A 23340-nucleotide genomic window follows, 5' to 3' on the forward strand; every position below is an offset into this window, starting at 1 on the left:
CCTGCAGATGCCTATGAGATCTGGGTTTGTTTCATATTTGACGTGTAGACAAGAATATATATGATACACGTTGTCAGGTCTTTGTTTCATATTTGACGTGTAGACAAGAATATATATGATACACGTTGTCAGGTCTTTGTTTCATATTTGACGTGTAGACAAGAATATATATGATACATGTTGTCAGGTCTTTCAACAGAATTTCAGGATAAAGCATTGTACTCTTCACCTGGAGAACTCAGAATCCCCCTGCTTCCAAAAGTTTTCTGTTTTTATTCATGTATTTATTTAATATTAACTTAATGAAAAAAATTCATTTAATTTCAAATAGTATTAATTATTGTGTTTTCATCATTTTTTTAAAAAATATTTGTTTATATGGCAATGAACTGAGGAGAAGTAATGTGGAAAGCTTAGTGGCATTACATAACTGATTATATATATATATATATATGATTAGAATTTCATACTTTAGATTCTCTGGAAAATTTCTGAATATACATTTTTAGTGAATTAAAAAGTGACATAAAGACATTAAAAATATCTAAAGTGGTCCAGCAATTCAGAATATGAAATTTCATGATTCAAAAAATCCAAAAATGGCATAAAAATTAAAATAAATGCCAGTAATATCATGATTGCTTTACTTTAAAAAAAAGACAAATAATATAAATAAATGTCAGTAATATCATGATTGCTTTACTTAAAAAAAGACAATATAAATAAATGTCAGTAATATCATGATTGCTTTACTTAAATAAAAGACAAATAATATAAATAAATGTCAGTGATATCATGATTGCTTTACTTAAAAAAGACAAATAATATTTGGATGGCACAATGCCATTTTTTAAGAGAGCAAAATTTCTCTTTTACTCACATTTTCCAACTGTGCCCTACATTTTGCATTCCACATGGTGATTGTTTATTTACTTGGGTTATGTATACAATATAATCTTGATTTCTTTACAAAATGTTTCACAGAAATAAAAAGCATTTTTTTACTCCCAAGAAAATTTCATGAAAAGACCAACAAGTATAGAATTGTGAAAAAAAACATTTCATTCAAACACAACATTTTGGAACAAGATTAAACTGTTCGCAATAAAGAATAGGGAAAGGGATTCTGACTTAATTCAGACATGACATCATGCTATTTAACCAATGGGAAAGCACCTACCTCTATATGATGAAAACAAAATGGCCACCTCCACAGAGGACTAGGTGTACATAATCCTTTAGCAAAATTAAGTAATGAATAGAAATTTGGTAAGTAACTGTAACGAAATACTTTGATGTAGCTGCATCTATTGGGTTATTGTAACCCAATAAGGGATATGTAAATAAGTAAAAATGAATGTATTTTTGGTCAAAATACTGCACAAGACCAATGTATATATATTATAAACTATTGTTTGATATTAGCAATATTGGCAATAAATATTATGTACATCAGGTTATAACTGATTTATTTTCCCAATTTACAAACAAAATACAGCCCCTTGTGACAGCTATTACATTTTTAGCTCAAAAAGCTTAACAATTCACCTTGTGACCCTACAAACATTATCATATTAACTATTTGCCCTTGACCTTTGACCTTTTCACTTCCACATATCTAGTAATACTTTTATATCACATGGTAATATCTTATCATCCATGGCAACAGTAGACAGTACTGCTAGATTCATAAGATGAAGCACCCACCTAAAATTTAGACCTGGATTTTACTCCTGAACAATAATCTTCTTGTCAAATGAATCACATTGGAGCAACCAGCAATGTACAAAATGATATGGAGGATAATACAGAAGTCACTTGAATAGGACAAATAGGTCTGTGACCTACTTCTGGATGGATGAGTCACCCTCTTTTATTGTATATTTTAAAGTAAGATATTTAATATATCAGTAACAGAAAAATGATATAGCCCCATACTACTTTTATCACCACAGTGGCAGAAAAATGATATAGCCCCATACTACTTTTATCACCACAGTGGCAGAAAAATGATGTAGCCACATACTACTTTTATCACCACAGTGGCAGAAAAATGATATAGCCCCATACTACTTTTATCACCACAGTGGCAGAAAAATGATGTAGCCCCATACTACTTTTATCACCACAGTGGCAGAAAAATGATGTAGCCCCATACTACTTTTACCACCACAGTGGCAGAAAAATGATGTAGCCACATACTACTTTTACCACCACAGTGGCAGAAAAATGATGTAGCCACATACTACTTTTATCACCACAGTGGCAGAAAAATGATGTAGCCAGATACTACTTTTATCACCACAGTGGCAGAAAAATGATGTAGCCAGATACTACTTTTATCACCACAGTGGCAGAAAAATGATGTAGCCAGATACTACTTTTATCACCACAGTGGCAGAAAAATGATGTAGCCAGATACTACTTTTATCACCACAGTGGCAGAAAAATGATATAGCCCCATACTACTTTTATCACCACAGTGGCAGAAAAATGATGTAGCCCCATACTACTTTTATCACCACAGTGGCAGAAAAATGATGTAGCCCCATACTACTTTTATCACCACAGTGGCAGAAAAATGATGTAGCCCCATACTACTTTTATCACCACAGTGGCAGAAAAATGATATAGCCCCATACTACTTTTATCACCACAGTGGCAGAAAAATGATGTAGCCCCATACTACTTTTATCACCACAGTGGCAGAAAAATGATGTAGCCCCGTACTACTTTTATCACCACAGTGGCAGAAAAATGATGTAGCCCCATACTACTTTTATCACCACAGTGGCAGAAAAATGATATAGCCCCATACTACTTTTATCACCACAGTGGCAGAAAAATGATGTAGCCCCATACTACTTTTATCACCACAGTGGCAGAAAAATGATATAGCCCCATACTACTTTTATCACCACAGTGGTAGAAAAATGATGTAGCCACATACTACTTTTATCACCACAGTGGCAGAAAAATGATATAGCCACATACTACTTTTATCACCACAGTGGCAGAAAAATGATATAGCCCCATACTACTTTTATCACCACAGTGGCAGAAAAATGATGTAGCCCCATACTACTTTTATCACCACAGTGGCAGAAAAATGATGTAGCCCCATACTACTTTTATCACCACAGTGGCAGAAAAATGATATAGCCCCATACTACTTTTATCACCACAGTGGCAGAAAAATGATATAGCCACATACTACTTTTATCACCACAGTGGCAGAAAAATGATGTAGCCACATACTACTTTTATCACCACAGTGGCAGAAAAATGATGTAGCTGCATACTACTTTTATCACCACAGTGGCAGAAAAATGATGTAGCCACATACTACTTTTATCACCACAGTGGCAGAAAAATGATATAGCCCCATACTACTTTTATCACCACAGTGGCAGAAAAATGATGTAGCCACATACTACTTTTATCACCACAGTGGCAGAAAAATGATGTAGCCACATACTACTTTTATCACCAGAGCTACAATATCACGTCTGAAACTACTTTTTTCACATTTAATAAATTGATCTACTCTTATGCATGTTATTCAAATCTGCCACACGTAGGATTTATTTCATTTTCTTCTTCTGCTCCTTCTCTTTCCCTCCCTTCCTCTCCCTCCACCGCATGATGAACAGAAAAAATGTGTCATCCATAAATCCTCTAGTGTACATTTATGCATTGCGGTGCCATCAAGAAATGCCTACAAACAAACTCTAGTGTACATTTATGTATTGTGGTGCCATCAAGAAATGCCTACAAGCAAACTCTAGTGTACATTTATGCATTGTGGTGCCAACAAGAAATGCCTACAAACTCTAGTGTACATTTATGCATTTTGGTGCCAACAAGAAATGCCTACAAACTCTAGTGTACGTTTATGCATTGTGGTACCAACAAGAAATGTCTACAAACAAACTCCATACAGCAAAAAGCAACCTTCAAGCATTACCTTTTTATATAGTTTTCTACATGAATTATGGAAACTTTCAGTTAATGTACTACATTATTTGTTGCCAAGTTATCTGTCACTTGTAAAGCATTGTATCATATAGCAGACCTATAATAATACTCTATGACAAATGGTACATATTTTTAAAACAAATACTTCTAATTATAAAAATAAAAAAAATTATGTGGCAACTTTAACTCGTATCACAACTGTGTTTGAAAACGATAGATATAAAAGGGTGCTGACTGCAAACCAAAATTAAGTGAGAAAAAAAAAACTGGATACTGCCTTTGCTACTGAACTGCACTCGCCAAGGTCACGCAAAAATTCATATCTGAATGTAGAAAAACAAAATAAAATAAAGAATGAAAATCCTGACAAGTAAAGTAAAATTCATAAAAATCTTTTGTTTAAAGATACTACTATCTGAAATCTGTCAGAAATAATTACCCAGTGATGTTTCTAAACATTACCCTGCCACAACAGTATCAATCGGAGCATGGAATATGCTAACACAAATTTTTAAAAATTGTAAGAATACAGTGATAATTTTGACAAAATAACAATATGAAGCAATATTCTGTACAAGCTAAATTTGTAAAATACCGCTTTAAAAATGTTAAGAAATTGAAAGATCCTTAGCCATTGTTTTCTTTCAATATAATTGTCATGTCCATTGGCAAATTGTTACTTTATAAATAGTTTCATTTCCTTAATGTTGTTGGTACTGGTCTTTATCCACTGGTACTGAACATAATTAACTAAAAATATTCAGTTTATGGTCAACACACACAGCTTATGGTCAACACACACCCAAATTCACAGCTTATGATCAACACACGTCCATATTCACAGTTTATAGTCAAAACACATAGCTTATGGTCAACACACATAGCTTATGCTCAACATACACCCAAATTCACAGCTTATGGTCAACACACACAGCATATGGTCAACACACATAGCTTATGGTCAACACATACCCAAATTCACAGCTTATGGTCAACATACATAGTTTATGGTCAACACACATAGATTATGGTCAACACACAGTTTATGGTCAACAAACACCCATATTCACAGCTTATGGTCAACACACATAGCTTATGGTCAACACACATAGATTATGGTCAACACATACCCAAATTCACAGCTTATGGTCAACACACACCCATATTCACAGCTTATGGTCAACACACATAGCTTATGGTCAACACACCCAAATTCACAGCTTATGGTCAACCCAGCTTATGGCCAACACAAATATCGTATGGTCAACACACATAGCTTATGGTCAACACACACCCAAATTCACAGCTTATGGTCAACACACACACAAATTCACAGCCTATGGTCAACACACACAGCTTATGGTCAACACAACCAAATTTGATGATGAACTACTTCTAACTATGGCTAAATAAAAATGGAGGCATGAAACATGGAACACTGACCATGTCATAAATCTGATGGGCTCCAGAGGCTGACAATGAAGGTAACTCTTTCTCCTGACACCAGTGCCATGGAATCATTCAAAGAAAAATGTCTATTATCCAAATTAATTAAAGAAAATCTGAATACATCCAAAGACTTAAATTGCAATGTGAAATAAATATGAGTTATAAAAATACTGAAAATGGACAAGTCATAGCTGCTTGAGTCAAACTTAAATTTGATACAATGCATCAGTCAACAAAGTTTCTATCATGTAAACTGCACTTTTCTCCAATAAGAAAAAGCATTGTTTTATCCTGTACTAGAAATAATAACGAAATATCACTCCTAAATTAATCCATATCATTTCTGGAGGTATTATCAACGCTGACCTACCACAATACCCTGTCAACAACCATGAAACACATTATTTTCCAGTTTACCTGCCACCACGAAAATGACATTGAGACAATCACAACAATAACCTTCATCAAAATTCTTCAGACTCATATTTTCATAGTGGTTTCTTCAACCTTCATTTAATAACTGCGTCATTTTTTCCTAGTATCAGTATTTTGTTGTTTCTTTGGCTACATGACATTCCCATTTTTTTAATTAAAAAAACTGTTCCATTTACTGCTGAACAAGATTCATCCCATGAATGTGTGTGCTTCCATAACAGTAATGTGCATTATTGCACAGTGTTCAGGGTTAATTTCATGAATGTGTGTGTTTCCATAACAGTAATGTGCATTATTGCACAGTGTTCAGGGTTAATTTCATGAATGTGTGTGCTTCCATAACAGTAATGTGCATTACTGCACAGTGTTCAGGGTTCATCCCATGAATGTGTGTGTTTCCATAACAGTAATGTGCATTATTGCACAGTGTTCAGGGTTCATCCCATGAATGTGTGTGCTTCCATAACAGTAATGTGTATTATTGCACAGTGTTCAGGGTTCATCCCATGAATGTGTGTGCTTCCATAACAGTAATGTGTATTATTGCAGTGTTCAGGGTTCATTTCATGAATGTGTGTGCTTCCAAAACAGTTGTTGTTGTTGTTGTTGTTGTGGGGTTTAACGCCATTTTTCAGCACGATAGGCTATACATGGCGGCCAGTATTAATGGTGGAGGAAGAACCCGGAAAACCCCGGAAAGAACCACCGACCCACGAGAAGCTACTGGCAAGCTTTCTCACATGCCCACATTGGCTGAATCTTAGACTCGAACCGCCGCAGACAGAGGTGAGATGGCAGTGATCCGTAACGAAGAGCGCTTTAGACCACTCGGCCACTCGGGGCCCTCCAAAACAGTAATGTGCATTATTGTACAGTGTTCAGGGTTCATTTCATGAATGTGTGTGCTTCCATAACAGTAATGTGCATTACTGCACAGTGATCAGGGTTCATTCATAAAATGAACAACATGTAGAATGTTCAATAAAACGTTGAAATAATTTGCTGTTTCAAATGTGTCATTCCTATAATGTAACAGTATGATTAATATGCTTAGTTTTTATAATAAGAAGTTATTAACTGAGCATTACAAAATACTGGAACTCGTTTATGTAGCATAGACTGCCCTCTTAAGGTCAGTCATCTTGCACTACATGACCCTGGGTCCAATATTTCTCAATATAGTTAACAACCTATACTTACCAGTTAAACAAAAAGGTTTTCCTCTCTTTTCATGTTATAGTGACTCCAATTACTTTCTACCATTTAAATGCACCCTGTAAATACACAAAATAAAATAAAAATATCAATATGTATGTATGTATTGGGCTTCTACGCTGTTCTAGATGGGTGATGATGTGACCCTGATACAGGAATCTGTTTTGCGTCTTATTAGTGTATAACTGTTGTCTATAGAGAATTTGGGCAGTTGGGCTTTAAACAATTGACACTTAAAGGTGTTTTGATGTGGCTAGTTTGAGTTGAATTTTTAATTCTTTTTTTCTACTTATTTGGATTCCAAAAGACTTTTTTCCCCTGGATATAATTGTGCTCTAAATTAATTCTTGAACAAAGACAGCTATAGAAATTTATGCAGAATTCAAACACTGGAATATTATTTTCTGTGATTAAACAAAGAACTGTTGTCACATCAGTATGACGCTGACCACAGCATACATCATTGCCTTCCATTTTGGATTTCATCAGGATTCTAACTCAGTTTCACTAGGACTTTTTATTACTATGACTTCTATTTTTTTAATTCTTGGATTATTCTTGGATTATTTTTGGATAAGATTCATAAAACAGTATGTTCTTTTTCTCATTTTTACCCTGTTTTTCTAGGGAAATAAATTATTTGTTAAATTTTACAAAGCTTGTTGTCGTCACTCTCTTTTTGTTACATTTTGTGAGAGTCTAAACCTAACAATAGCACATCAGCACAATCCTGGTTATTTAGTGTTGACGAAAAGTGAAGTTCTAAAAATGTAAGGGTAATAAGCAAATTCACTGAAGTTCTGTCCATTCATGAGGTTACAAAATGAAATCTACGACCTTTAATTTAAGACAGCTGTGAAGTTACTGAGCAGACATTGAAATTAACCAAGGCAAACAATTTTGAAACCTAAACTATTTTACCTGAAAATAAGACCCTCAATGATGTAATATGCAACACACATTTCGGTGTCAGTAAGAACCCCAATGTTGTAGTATGCAATACACATTCTGGTATCAGTAAGACCCCCAATGTTGTAGTATGCAATACACATTTTGGTGTCAGTAAGACCCCCAATGATGTAGTATGCAACACACATTTTGGTGTCAGTAAGACCCCCAATGATAGAGCATGCAATACACATTTTGGTGTCAGTAAGACCACCAATGTAGTATGCAACACACATTTTGGTGTCAGTAAGACCCCCAATGACAGAGTATGCAATACACATTTTGGTGTCAGTAAGACCCCCAATGACAGAGTATGCAATACACATTTTGGTGTCAGTAAGACCCCCAATGTAGTATGCAACACACATTTTGGTGTCAGTAAGACCCCCAATGACAGAGTATGCAATACACATTTTGGTGTCAGTAAGACTCCCAATGACAGAGTATGCAATACACATTTTGGTGTCAGTAAGACCCCCAATGTTTTAGTATGCAATACACATTCTGGTGTCAGAAAGACCCCAAATGATGTAGTATGCAATACACATATTATGGTGTCAGAATGGCTTTTGCACAAACTGTATCCAGGAAAGGTCTGTGTTTTCCAAAAAGTTCATTTCCTGAATCAGGTTCTTCAAATTCAGTTAAATTTTCAACAGTTACAGGTGCACATTTTAGTACATAGCAGGATTTAGTGGTCAGCATGCATAAAAAGCTATATACTGCACACAGTTAAATCATAAACCTAGAAATAATGTTATAACTTAGTTTCAAATTCACACAAATAAATTTAAAGACATCACCCATCATAAATTCTCACTGAATGAATCCAATTTATTCTTGCTTCCTTAGCCCTCACATAAAAGTGTCCCAAGTGGATTTGTCATACTGGTCTGCTGGTCAGGTTTTACTACGATTAATCATGCTACCAATCAAATATCTACCATATGTACCCACTCAAAAGACAAGTCTAACTGCAAACAACTCCTGATCTGACATGGCATGATGTGCCTAAAGATCAGGGTCTATGTTGTTTGTTCCACTGATTACTCCTAACAAATTGCAAAGACCCAGATCTGCCAGCGTATTATGCATTGTTAGATCTGGGTCTGTACAGTTTGCAGTTGGACTCTACTTATAATCGAGTACATATGGTAATTTTCTATATGTAATCATGTGTTACCATTAACGGAACATATTGTTTTGCTTTTAAGTAGAATATCAGTACTACCAAATGTCTCACTCCTTGTAACTTCCACTGGTTTTTCAACTTTCAATTTATTGTTAGCAATTGAAACCAAAATGTTGATTGTTTAATAACAACTGTCCTCTTCATCATCTGCTTTGATTGCAATTGTGCTGATATTGCCATCCAACTGAACTGAACATTTCTCTTAAAATCTAAACAATTATAATTTTGATTATCCTGTCCTCACTATCTCTGGAGGTCATGCTTCCTGTAAACAAAAGCAGTCCAAGGTCACATGGTTGGTAACAGTACATGCAAAACTTCAGCTGCAATACGACATTGTTTATCTTCAATTTGAAAACTACTGACTAGTTACCTTAATGCAAAATGAATCAGACTTGTTTAAAGTTTGCAAAATGAATGAGGCTTGTTTAAAATATGCAAAATGAATGAGACTTGTTTAAAGTATGCAAAATGAATGAGACTTGGCTTATAGTATGCAAAATGAATGAGACTTGTTTAAAGTATGCAAAATGAATGAGACTTGGCTTAAAGTATGCAAAATGAATGAGACTTGGCTTAAAGCATGCAAAATGAATGAAACTTGTTTAAAGTATGCAAAATGAATCAGACTTGGCTTATAGTATGCAAAATGAATGAGACTTGACTTACAGTATGCAAAATGAATGAGACTTGGCTTGTATTATCCAAAATGAATTAGACTTGGCTTGAAGTATGCAAATGAATGAGATTTGACTTAGAGTATGCAAAATGAATGAGATTTTGCTTATAGTATGCAAAATGAATTAGACTTGGCTTGAAGTATGCAAATGAATGAGACGACTTACAGTATGCAAAAAGAATGAGATTTTACTTAAAATATAGTCTTCTCCTTATCTTTTGAAGTAATTAGCAAACTTTAAAGTAGGCAGTAATTTTGGTGGTGGTTAATTATATAATAATTATAAATAGTCTTAATCACCAGTGAAGGGAAGTGATCCTGGATGTATGTGCCACCCATGTTCAAGCCAACCAGAATCTTTTGTGTTTTAGTGGAAATACATTTGAAATGTTCAAATTTATAAATATATTATGCAAATTACTGAGTATATTTTCTTTAACATCTGTCCAATTATGTGACTAACATGTATATGTGCATGACATATATGCCCTCAGACTAAAGTAGTTAATTATTAAAAACTGAAAAATATGTTCAATAAGCATGAAGACCCCAACAATTAACCAATTCACCCCATGTGCCACATTTACCATCATGAGATGTACTGTACCATCATGAGATGTACTGTACCATCATGAGATGTACTGTACCATCAACATCCTTAATGATACACCAAAGTGGGCGGTATTACAGAAAAGTAGACAGATGTAGCTCTACAATGATATCATATAATGTAGACTTTCTACTCACATTACAAAATAGAGTGGGGGAAAACGCAATTTGTTTAGGGCAAAAATTACTGGTGCATTTTCATTTAAGCCCAACTAGACATCATAAGACATCTTTTGGAGAACCTTGTGTCAATACGACTTTCTTATGAAGCAGCAGGCAGAGAAGCTGTAAGATTTTCAAGTTGCCTGCTGTGGTCAACATAACAGGTATATTCATTTAGGACCCACTGGACATCATAAAATGTCTTCCAGTGGAAACCCTATGCTTATATCGTCATACATTTAGAAGGAGTAGTGATAACACAATTTTCAAGATGGCCACTGTGTGTGGCTATATTGGATTTCTGCACAGCACATTTTTTCTTTAGGATCAACTAGACCTCCTCGTGTGTGTGTGTGTGTGTGTGTCTGTGTGTCTGTGTGTGTGTCTGTGTCTGTGTGTGTGTCTGTGTCTCTGTGTGTGTGTGTGTGTGTGTGTGTGTGTGTGTGTGTGTGAAGTTTCATGATAATCTTTCCAGGTAGTTTAGGAGATTAGTACAGGTAGAAATAACAACTTTGTGCTAATGGACTGATGGACAGATGGATAACGGATAAAAGATCATCCCATAAGCTCTCAATGGTCAATGGCCAGTGAAACTACAAATTAAATGCTCAGGATCCTAATACATTTAAAGGCTGATGGACAGGATGGACAGTTGTCTGATAAGCAGATAAAATCTGTGTGACCCTGAATAATACTGGTATTACAGCAAAGCTGAACAATAAGTTTAGCAAGCTACAAAATATGTAATGTTTCTGTGAATAGCTAATTACATGGGACCAAGTATATGAGAGAAAAAACCATGTATACATAATGGGTTTTTACATTCCATGGATACCAGCTCAGAATGCTCACTTGGTAAAGATATGGGATCCTGGGATGGAGAATGTATATGCACCACTCCAGCTATGCATTCCCCCCACCCCCCACATAACACATCAGTAAATGTGCATGAGTCTAAATTTGCATGACATGAACTGAATTTGTACATATATCAAAATTCACACTGCAAATGAAAAAAATAAAAAGAATTAGTTACATACTTAGCAAATGAAATAAACTGTAGAATTCTGTTATGTGCAAACTACTGACCTGTATGCAGTACACCTCTGTCTTTGGACAATTCTTGTAACTGACTCCACATGAACAGAAATCCAACATGCCTAGCATGCAGTGTTTTGTCTGTAGTACTGTGCCAACATCATATGATAACTATCCAAGTACTAGAAGTTGTATTACATACATCATGAGGTCATTAAACTGTAATGTCCAGACTGTTGACCCTATTCTTCAATCCTGATAAAAACTTTATATAATTTTACTTTGGGTCATTTGAAGGCAACACAGTTTATACTTATAAATAAATCTAAACAGAATATATTCGTAAATAAACCTACACAGTATATACTCATAAATAAATCTACACAGTATACATTCGTAAATAAATCTAATCCCACTGCAAACTGCACCACCACATAATGTGCCAGAGGACAAGTGGTTCTAGGCAGTTTGTTAGGATTACGCAGTACAATGAAAGACAGACCCTGATCTGCCCATGAATTATGTAATGGCATATCAAGATCTATGTTGTCTGCAGCTGGATCCAACATATATGCCAGTATATACTACTGTACATCCCTGATCTGATTTCAATATGCCAGTATATACTGTACATCCCTGGCCTGATTTAATATGCCAATATATACTGTACATCCCTGACCTGATTTCAATATGCCAGTATATACTGTACATCCCTGACCTTATTTCAAAATGACAGTATATACTGTACATCCCTGACCTGATTTCAATATGCCAGTATATACTGTACATCCCTGACCTGATTTCAATATGCCAGTATATACTGTACATCCCTGACCTGATTTCAAAATGCCAGTATATACTGTACATCCCTGACCTGATTTCGATATGCTAGTACATGCTGTACATCCTAACTTGATTTCAATATAATGTTTTCATTGATAGATTTCCAGATCAATTCTAACATACTACTGGCAAAAATAACATTCTGAAAATAAACCGAAATAATTTAACTGTATTTGTCAAAACTGTGCACCACATGTCATAGTGGTTAAAGTAGAGTTAGCGTAAACAAACCAATATATTATACCTTACAATAATAATAATGAGGACTTTGTATAGCGCCTAATCTTTAGAAGCTCTAAGTGCTTTACAACATTAGACAACACCTATAAGATAATAAAAAAACATAATAATATTATTACAAAAACAAATACCATGAAATTAGAAAAACATTAAAAAAATAAAAAACATGATGAGAATATTTCAGGTAGGAAACATTATTAGGTCTTTAAGTTTGTTCTTGCAGTTGAAATAAGTGAGTTTTGAGAGCCCTCTTGAATGTGATCACTGTGTCTTTGTGTCTAAGTTCAGTGGGCAATTCATTCCACATTGCTGGTCCCTGCTATGCAAAAGAATGCTGTCCATATGACTTTGTTTTCATAGTGAGAATAATATGCATACGATTGTCAGAAGAGGAGCGTAAGTTTCTTGCTGGTGTGTACACATGGGTGAGATCGGATAGGGATGTTGGACTAGAGTCCGACAGTGAAACGTAGCACAGAAAACAAATTTTGTGTTTGATTCTGGATCGAATGGATAGCCAGTGTAGGGTACAGAGCAGTGGGGAGGCGTGCTCTGATCGTGGTACTCTAAGTATGATCCGAGCAGCTGTGTTTTGAACTTTTTGAAGTTTCTGGAGTAGATATTGAGATGAACCAGACAGAACTGAGTTACAATAGTCATACAGGCATAATAGCTTTATCCAAGGCCAAACTTCTGCAAAACACAATTCCAGTTAGCAGACTTTCACACATCATCATTTAGTCTTTGACAAGAGTTTTATTTGCTCCATCCATTGCAAGGAACGACTTCATAGCTACTACAGACTGTCAATTATAGTGTAAGTTTAAACACCCCTCTTGAACTTCAGTGTTTGATGATGATGTTTGTCCATTGGTGTCGATGAGGACCATTCAATGTCATCAATTCTGTCTGGGGGTGGGTCTGGAGATGGCTGATCAGTCCAATCCGGGCCCAGAATAGTCTGTTGCAGTGTGGACATGGATATACAGGTTGCTGACTGTGAGATGCAGAACTGCTGTTCCTGGATTTGCACAGATCCTGTTTCTCAGCTGCATCCACCAGTCTTTTCTGCTCAAAGGCTACCACACCGGCATTAACTTGACTGCACCAAGCAGATCGATCAACAATGACACTCTCCCAGCTGTAAGGGTCAATGCCTAAGCTCTTCAGCGAGGCCTTGAGGGTGTCCTTCACTGTTTAGTTGACTACTAAAACACAATTGACCATTTAATTGGGGGGTGTTGTTGGTGCGATTATCTTTCAAGCAAAGATATTTTACTTTCTTTAATCTGAAGATAATCGTTTTTTTTTCCTTCAAATAATATAATGGATATAACGATGACTTGGCTATAAAGCAAAAAATCTATTTGACAGCTGTAAATTTACAGAAAAAAATCCCAGGCCCCTCTCCTAAATTACTAAAATGCTGGCCCTTAATAGAACTGTGGTATACCATGGTATGCATCGCAGTATGTTCAGAAATACCATGGAATAGCATGGTATGTATTACAGTATGTTCAGAAATACCATGGTATGCATTGCGGTATGTTCAGAAATACCATGTAATACCATGGTATGCATTGCGGTATGTTCAGAAATACCATGGTATGCATTGCGGTATGTTCAGAAATACCATGGAATACCATGGTATGCATTGCGGTATGTTCAGAAATACCATGGAATACCATGGTATGTATTACAGTATGTTCAGAAATACCATGGTATGTATTGTGGTATGTTCAGAAATACCATGGAATACCATGGTATGCATTGCGGTATGTTCAGAAATACCATGGAATACCATGGTATGCATTGCAGTATGTTCAGAAATACCATGTAATACCATGGTATGCATTGCGGTATGTTCAGAAATACCATGTAATACCATGGTATGCATTGTGGTATGTTCAGAAATACCATGGAATACCATGGTATGTATTACAGTATGTTCAGAAATACTATGGTATGTATTGTGGTATGTTCAGAAATACCATGGAATACCATGGTATGTATTGCAGTATGTTCAGAAAGACCATGGAATACCATGGTACAAAATATCTTGCTGTACCCAGCTCAAGTCTTTCATGATTAGAGCTAAAATTTACCATGTATGTAGCTTTTAAAGTAGCACTAATACATAATATCAACAATTATACGATTCCAAGAAACGCGAAAGGAGTGTAAAAACACAACTTTCTGCCCCATTAAGTACATGTCAAACATTTTGACCAGCACAGATAAAAACACAACTTTCTGCCCCATAAAGTACATGTCAAACATTTGGACCAGCATAGATAATCTAAGTCAAACTTCCACATTTAAAAAACGGTGACGACAGATTTGAGTTCTGTAAATATTGCACTAGAATAATATTGACGTATCCAAACAAGCGTGGCTGTTACCATAGAAACTCATGATTTTGTGTACACATTAAGATTATTGAGGATGCACATTCTAGAACAAGAAATGTGCTTTGTTGATAATCTGCCTGTACATACAGAATTATTTTGATCAAGACGACAGATAAAGAAGAAATTTAAGACATGACTTAAAGATACAGTGGAACTTAGGCTTCCAACCTATCAGTTTATATTCCTTATTCATTTTATTTTATTTCAGGTATCAGTCATCCTGTAGCGGACCTGTCAAAAAAAAATTCATCGCTCCAATGGCCTAGTGGTTAGAGCATCCGCTTCAAGTCAAACCAAAGACATAAAATTGGTACTAACAGCTGCCTCGCTAGGTGCTCAGCATTAAAAGGTTGGTGTTAGGACTGGTTGGCCTGGTGTCAGGATAAGTGGGTCATCATGCTACATATCTGCAGCATGATGCCCCAGTGCTAGACATCACTATAAACTGCCACACTGCAGACATCATTGTGATATGACTGTATTTTTTTAAAATTATGTTAAAAATCCAAATCACACAAATACACACTCTCAAACAATTGTTTAACAGAATTATTCAAGCTAGCTTAGCAGAGGACTTCAGATCCCCACAATTTTGTTTTATGATCAAGAAATTAATATAAGAAGCATTTTAGTGAAAACCCCATACTAATGTGACCCTGATTTGGGATTTATCTACATTAAAAGTCCATCAAAAGCAATAAGTACCAAATGTAATCAACAAAAAAAGATACCGTCTGGTCTAGAAATCCAATATTCCACACTGCCTAGATTAGTAGCCACACTCCTGAACCATTCTGACTTGAAATACTGTGTTTATACATGTTTTTATGATTTAGCCACTGTCCTGCCTGCCCATGACCTATGGTCTTGATGAGTGTCAGATAATACTAACAGCTACAGGCCCATATAGCCAGATACATTTTTCAGAAGTTGTTATTAAATAAATTCTTTTGAATCATGAAAATTTCATCCTACAATTTAGTCTGATGCCAAATATTTTCCATTATTTTGTCATGTATCTGAACATAAACATTATCACATCTTATATTGTAGGGCTGTATGGTCTCTAACACTCTATTATTCATGGTTATGTATATGACCAGTGTACCAGACTATATCTGCATGATACCAAGTTTTTAACCAATTAAAATATGTGATAAATTAATGTGTCGATTCATGAAGCAAAATAGTGTCAGCCTTCGATCATGAACTATGAACTAATTACTAACCACTGACAGAGAAAAAAAGGAAGTATAAGAGAGAAGAAAAATCATGTGATTATTTGCCAAATTGGAAGCACTTTACATGGCTGGTGCACAGTGCAACAAGTATGACATGCAAAGCATGCTGTATTTACAAAAAAGAATGAGAGTTGTTATGGGATGTAAAAACTATAAAATGGAAGTGCTATTAAAAGTCGGAGAGCCAACATGTACAATGTTTCTGTAAGTCCATGAAGAAAAAAACTGAAGTGGCATGGCACTTAGAATATTAAATCAGAAAAATATGTTAAGACTTGCATATCTATTTATAATTTATTATAATAATTACTTTCAGCAATAATAAAAGTGTTCTAAGTCACATTTATTAAAATGTTCACAAATGTTTTCAGGATACTCCAATTCAACAAGTGAGTGAAATTATTTTGAATTAATTGAGAGGGCCAGTTGATTTCCATGGCCTGAAAAATCTGTGTTAAGTCAACCACTGGCAATATACGAAATGCTATGATTTCTGCATGTCATGTAATATAACAGCAACCCATGAATGACACATTTTTACATGGAATTTTACTAATTATATGGAATTTTACTAATTATATGTTACTTTATTTGAAAGCTTCAGTAATCATGGTGCATAATGATGGCTTGCAATATGCCTCATGGAATTCTTCTCTTTTATTTATACTAGCTGTAAATAAAGCCATACTAATTAATGTATATTAGAGTAAACCCTCCACGTGACTTAATAAGCACACATCCACCATTTTGGGGTCAAACTTGATAACAATATCCCATTTCCTAATACACAGGGTCTTGATCCTACATCACAGTGGATTTGTCACAGAAGGTTGTACTAATTCAGCAGGTATAGTTACTTTAAAAAATGTTTTACAGAGGCTTTGTGGAAAAATGAAAAGATGATACTGTTGATTTACATAGTGTTTTTAATGTCAGAGATCCAGCTAAAGCTTACAAAATGCTGTATTCAATATGTGGGTAAGTAGGTACACATAACTTCCCTACTAAAACAAAAATCTTGGAAACAATTCATTACGTGTGTGCAATCTTTCCCACTAAAGAAGCGGACTTTGATTACTAGCCATCAGTGTGTAATCTTAGGTAATGAACCTGTAGACCAATTTTAACAGTAGGTGTCTGTACTGTGCAAGGAAGTTGAACATTCTGGATGGATTAGTGGCCTTGACACTCAAATTATATGATCACACCAAGTTAAGGACCATATTGTAAGGTTACATGTAGTGTGTGCAAATGTGTACATAAAGAACTTTTAGATAGGAATCATAGTAACTCCTTCTCCACTAAGCAGAGTTGACCAATCATAGTTAGGAATCATAGTAACTCCTTCTCCACTAAGCAGAGTTGACCAATCATAGTTAGGAATCATAGTAACTCCTTCTCCACTAAGCAGAGTTGACCAATCATAGTTAGGAATCATAGTAACTCCTTCTCCACTAAGCAGAGTTGACCAATCATAGTTAGGAATCATAGTAACTCCTTCTCCACTAAGCAGAGTTGACCAATCATAGTTAGGAAGCATATAACACCTCCTATCCTAAGCTGAGTTGACCAATCATAGTTAGGAAGCATATAACACCTCCTACCCTAAGCTGAGTTGACCGATCATAGTTAGGAAGCATATAACACCCCCTACCCTAAGCTGAGTTGACTAATCATAGTTAGGAAGCATATAACACCTCCTACCCTAAGCTGAGTTGACCAATCACAGTTAGGAAGCATATAACACCTCCTACCCTAAGCTGAGTTGACCAATCATAGTTAGGAAGCATATAACACCTCCTACCCTAAGCTGAGTTGACTAATCATAGTTAGGAAGCATATAACACCTCCTACCCTAAGCTGAGTTGACCAATCATAGTTAGGAAGCATATAACACCTCCTACCCTAAGCTGAGTTGACCGATCATAGTTAGGAAGCATATAACACCCCCTACCCTAAGCTGAGTTGACTAATCATAGTTAGGAAGCATATAACACCTCCTACCCTAAGCTGAGTTGACCAATCACAGTTAGGAAGCATATAACACCTCCTACCCTAAGCTGAGTTGACCAATCATAGTTAGGAAGCATATAACACCTCCTACCCTAAGCTGAGTTGACTAATCATAGTTAGGAAGCATATAACACCTCCTACCCTAAGCTGAGTTGACCAATCATAGTTAGGAAGCATATAACACCTCCTACCCTAAGCTGAGTTGACTAATCATAGTTAGGAAGCATATAACACCTCCTACCCTAAGCTGAGTTGACCAATAGGAAAACAAGTTGTAATCTGCCATTCACTGAATGGGTATATGAAACCTGGAGCAAAAGGATAGATCCAAGTCATAGGGAATCAGTAATCAGTTTATCAGCTAGTTAATAGGTTTGTCAATCGTTTAGTACATAAGTTAGTTCTGATGGTCTTATTGGATATCAGATTTTCAAGGTGACTGCCATGGTGGTCATATTGAATATCAGATTTTCAAGGTGACTGCCATGGTGGTAATTATGGATATCAGATTTTCAAGGTGACTGCCATGGTGGTAATTATGGATATCAGATTTGTAAGATGACTGCCATGGTGGTCATATTGGATATCAGATTTTCAAGATGACTGCCATGGTGGTCATATTTAGTGAAAACACCATTTCTTTAACACCAAGATGTCATTTGGTGAAAACACCATTTCTTTAACACCAAGATGTCATTTGGTGAAAACACCATTTCTTTAACACCAAGATGTCATTTGGTGAAAACACCATTTCTTTAACACCAAGATGTCATTTGGTGAAAACACCATTTCTTTAACACCAAGATGTCATTTAGTGAAAACACCATGACGATATGGTCATACAAGCAGCAAAAAAAAGATTTTCAAGACGGCCATTGTGGCAGCCATAGTCAATGTAAAATTGGCACCATTTTTCTTTAGGACCAACTAGACATCATAAGACGTCTTCTGGTGGAAACCCTGTGTCTTTTTTGAACAGTAATGATAAGATTTTCAAGATAACTTCTGCAGTGGCCATATAGGACATCGGATCAACAACATCTTCATGCAGGCTCAACAATTAATCATAACAAGTCTTTTAGTAAAAATCCTATGTTGATATGACTATCCATTTTGCAAAATGTACCCAAAAATCTAGTGCACTATAATTTTTTTTAATTTTTAATTAAGATTGTTGTTTCTCTATTAAATTAAATTTTTGACTTTTTATTTTAGTGTTGCTGTACTGATATATGAATGGTTTGGTGTGCGAAATACATGTAAACTGTGCCAGTACTCCCAAAATGTAAAGTACAAAATAAACAACTCGATGAATAATAACAATGCGAACTGGAAGTATATCTTTTATTCTAACAATAAAATTTAAATGAATTTTAGAATTGGTCTACTTACCACAGAATCGCAGGCCTATGCAACATATCTCCAAACAGGATCTCAATCCCGACAGTTTAACCAATATCACTCCATAGAATCGTAGGCCTATGCAACATATCTCCAAACAGGATCTCAGTCCCGACACAGTTTAACCATATAACTCCATAGCAAATAGCACCATATCTCAACTTTTAGCTACCATCCTTTCTACTTGAATATATTCTATTACAGGTTACTTCTTGACAGACAAATTATAATTGTATTTAGACTCACCACAAAGTCTGCTGATAAAATAAAGTTATCATGGATCTTTGAAATGGTTATGCCCATAAAACTGAAGCTATTAACACCTGCAGCTCATTCATCATCTATAATCTGAGTCTACCAGCTTAACCAAGCCTACTGATGAGCCCACTGGTTGACAAGTTCCACCTGTAACACTGCAGAATAGATAAATTCAATACAACCAATCAGCATCAATGAAAATAAAAAAAATTACAAAAAGGAGATTTATGTAACCTGGCAATATGCAAATAAGGAAAACCAAGGAAAACTTTTCCATGAAACTAGAATCCACACATGCACATAAATGTGACAACTAAATTTGCCTCGTGTTTGGGCAACAACCTACTAATTTTATACCGACTGATTTATAGCCTGCCAATCCCTGGTATTATTAACGGCTTCTGTTCCTACATATAATCTGCTTCTACCTAATTACTAGAAATTCTTCAAACACAAATCTCCTCACCTACTTTTTGTTGTGTAAACTCGGTCAATAAGAGGAATAAAGAGCAGTTTACATTAGACTGTAGCGCGGGTAAGGCATGTAATGTAAAACATATGGACAAATTTCAAAATAAAGTTACGTCATACTTTTTGGACATACTCATCCACTTCAAGTGTGACAATTTAGAAAATAATAATACTAATAATAATACTAATAATAATACTAATACTAATAATAATAATGATAATAATAATGATAATAATAACACTAATACTAATAATAATACAAATAACAATAATGATAATAATAATACGAATAATACTAATAATAATACTAATAATAATGCTAATAATACTAATAATAATGCTAATAATAATACTAATACTAATAATAATACTAATAATAATACTAATAATAATACTACTAATAATAATAATGTTAATAATAATACTAATAATACTAATAATAATAATGATAATAATAATGATAATAATAATACTAATAATAATGAGACTCAGTGGCATAAATATTCTTTTTGTGTAAACAATATTAATACAAAAATAAATAAAATTACTGTTTCTATTTGCAGTTTCTTAAAACTATTACCGTAATGTAATGTAATCTATCAGTTATAATTACAATTTTTGTTTAGGTTCATTGAAAGTCATGACCTAAATACATTGTGTATAACCACAATTGTTCCATAAACTGTAATAAATCTCTGAATGTCTCAAAAGTTTGACAGTATTAAAAACTGCCACCTACTTGGCCATCCAAAACTAGAAATTTTCAGAGCTAACCAGTAATTTTTCAAGTAATTTTGCTACTTCTTTCAAACGTCATATCAAAATAATACATTTACTTCAGTAGCATCAGCAACATGACAAGTTGTATTATAAATTAAAAATATATCAAATAACACTGACACAATGCGTAGCAATAGCTGTAATACAAAAATTACTCAAAGGTTTATATCAACTGATTTCCAATGAGTCCTGCAGGATCAGAATGGGGGGCGGGAAGTACATTTTGCAAATTAAAATAATGTATTTAATTATGCAAAGCAATTATTATTCATTATTACAAACATAACAAATCCCTTCAAAGGGCCCAACACTACACAGGCTGACAAATTCCAGGAATTCAAGTTGAATAACAAATGATAATAACTGACAAAAAACTGACCTGGTTTGATGAATATGACTCGATAATAACTTACATAAAACTGACCTGATCTGATGAATATGAAATGATAATGACTGACATAAAACTGACCTGATTTGATGAATATGAAATGATAATAACTTACATAAAACTGACCTGATTTGATGAATATGAAACTACAATAATAAATGACATAAAACTGACCTGATTTGATGAATATGAAACTACAATAATAACTGACATAAAACTGACCTGATTTGATGAATATGAAATGATAATAACTTACATAAAACTGACCTGATTTGATGAATATGAAACTACAATAATAACTGACATAAAACTGACCTGATTTGATGAATATGAAACTACAATAATAACTGACATAAAACTGACCTGATTTGATAACTATGAAATGATAATAACTTACATAAAACTGACCTGATTTGATGCATATGAAATGATAATGACTGACATAAAACTGACCTGATTTGATGTATACGAAATTACAATAATAACTGACATAAAACTGACCTGATTTGATGAATATGAAATGATAATAACTTACATAAAACTGACCTGATTTGATGAATATGAAACTACAATAATAACTGACATAAAACTGACCTGATTTGATGAATATGAAACTACAATAATAACTGACATAAAACTGACCTGATTTGATGAATATGAAATGATAATAACTTACATAAAACTGACCTGATTTGATGAATATGAAACTACAATAATAACTGACATAAAACTGACCTGATTTGATGAATATGAAACTACAATAATAACTGACATAAAACTGACCTGATTTGATGAATATGAAACTACAATAATAACTGACATAAAACTGACCTGATTTGATGAATATGAAACTACAATAACTGACATAAAACTGACCTGATTTGATAACTATGAAATGATAATAACTTACATAAAACTGACCTGATTTGATGCATATGAAATGATAATGACTGAATAAAACTGACCTGATTTGATGAATATGAAATGATAATAACTGACATAAAACTGACCTGATTTGATGAATATGAAACTACAATAATAACTGACATAAAACTGACCTGATTTGATAACTATGAAATGATAATAACTTACATAAAACTGACCTGATTTGATGCATATGAAATGATAATGACTGACATAAAACTGACCTGATTTGATGTATACGAAATTACAATAATAACTGACATAAAACTGACCTGATTTGATGAATATGAAATGATAATGACTGACATAAAACTGACCTGATTTGATGAATATGAAATGATAATAACTTACATAAAACTGACCTGATTTGATGAATATGAAATGATAATGACTGACATAAAACTGACCTGATTTGATGAATACAAAATTACAATAATAACTGACATAAAACTGACCTGATTTGATGAATATGAAATGATAATGACTGACATAAAACTGACCTGATTTAATGAATATGAAATGATAATACCTCACATAAAACTGACCTGATTTGATGAATATGAAATGATAATGACTGACATAAAACTGACCCGATTTGATGAATATGAAATAATAATGACTGACATAAAACTGTCCAGATTTGATGAATATGAAATGATAATGAC

At 34.4% G+C, this 23340-nt stretch overlaps 1 protein-coding gene across 1 annotated transcript in view; it reads right to left on the minus strand.

Moving 5' to 3' along the window:
• Positions 1 to 23340, minus strand: part of LOC149800634 (allatostatin-A receptor-like) — a 70146-nt gene that overhangs the window by 22371 nt on the left and 24435 nt on the right. The window contains exon 2 of the mRNA XM_089954639.1: positions 7063 to 7136. The gene's annotated coding sequence lies outside the window, so the exon portion shown is untranslated. The remainder of the gene's footprint in view (positions 1 to 7062; positions 7137 to 23340) is intronic.

This window comes from Sinohyriopsis cumingii, chromosome 4, assembly GCF_028554795.1.
Source record: "Sinohyriopsis cumingii isolate HCF-2022 chromosome 4, ASM2855479v2, whole genome shotgun sequence".
NCBI classification, from domain to species: domain Eukaryota; kingdom Metazoa; phylum Mollusca; class Bivalvia; order Unionida; family Unionidae; genus Sinohyriopsis; species Sinohyriopsis cumingii.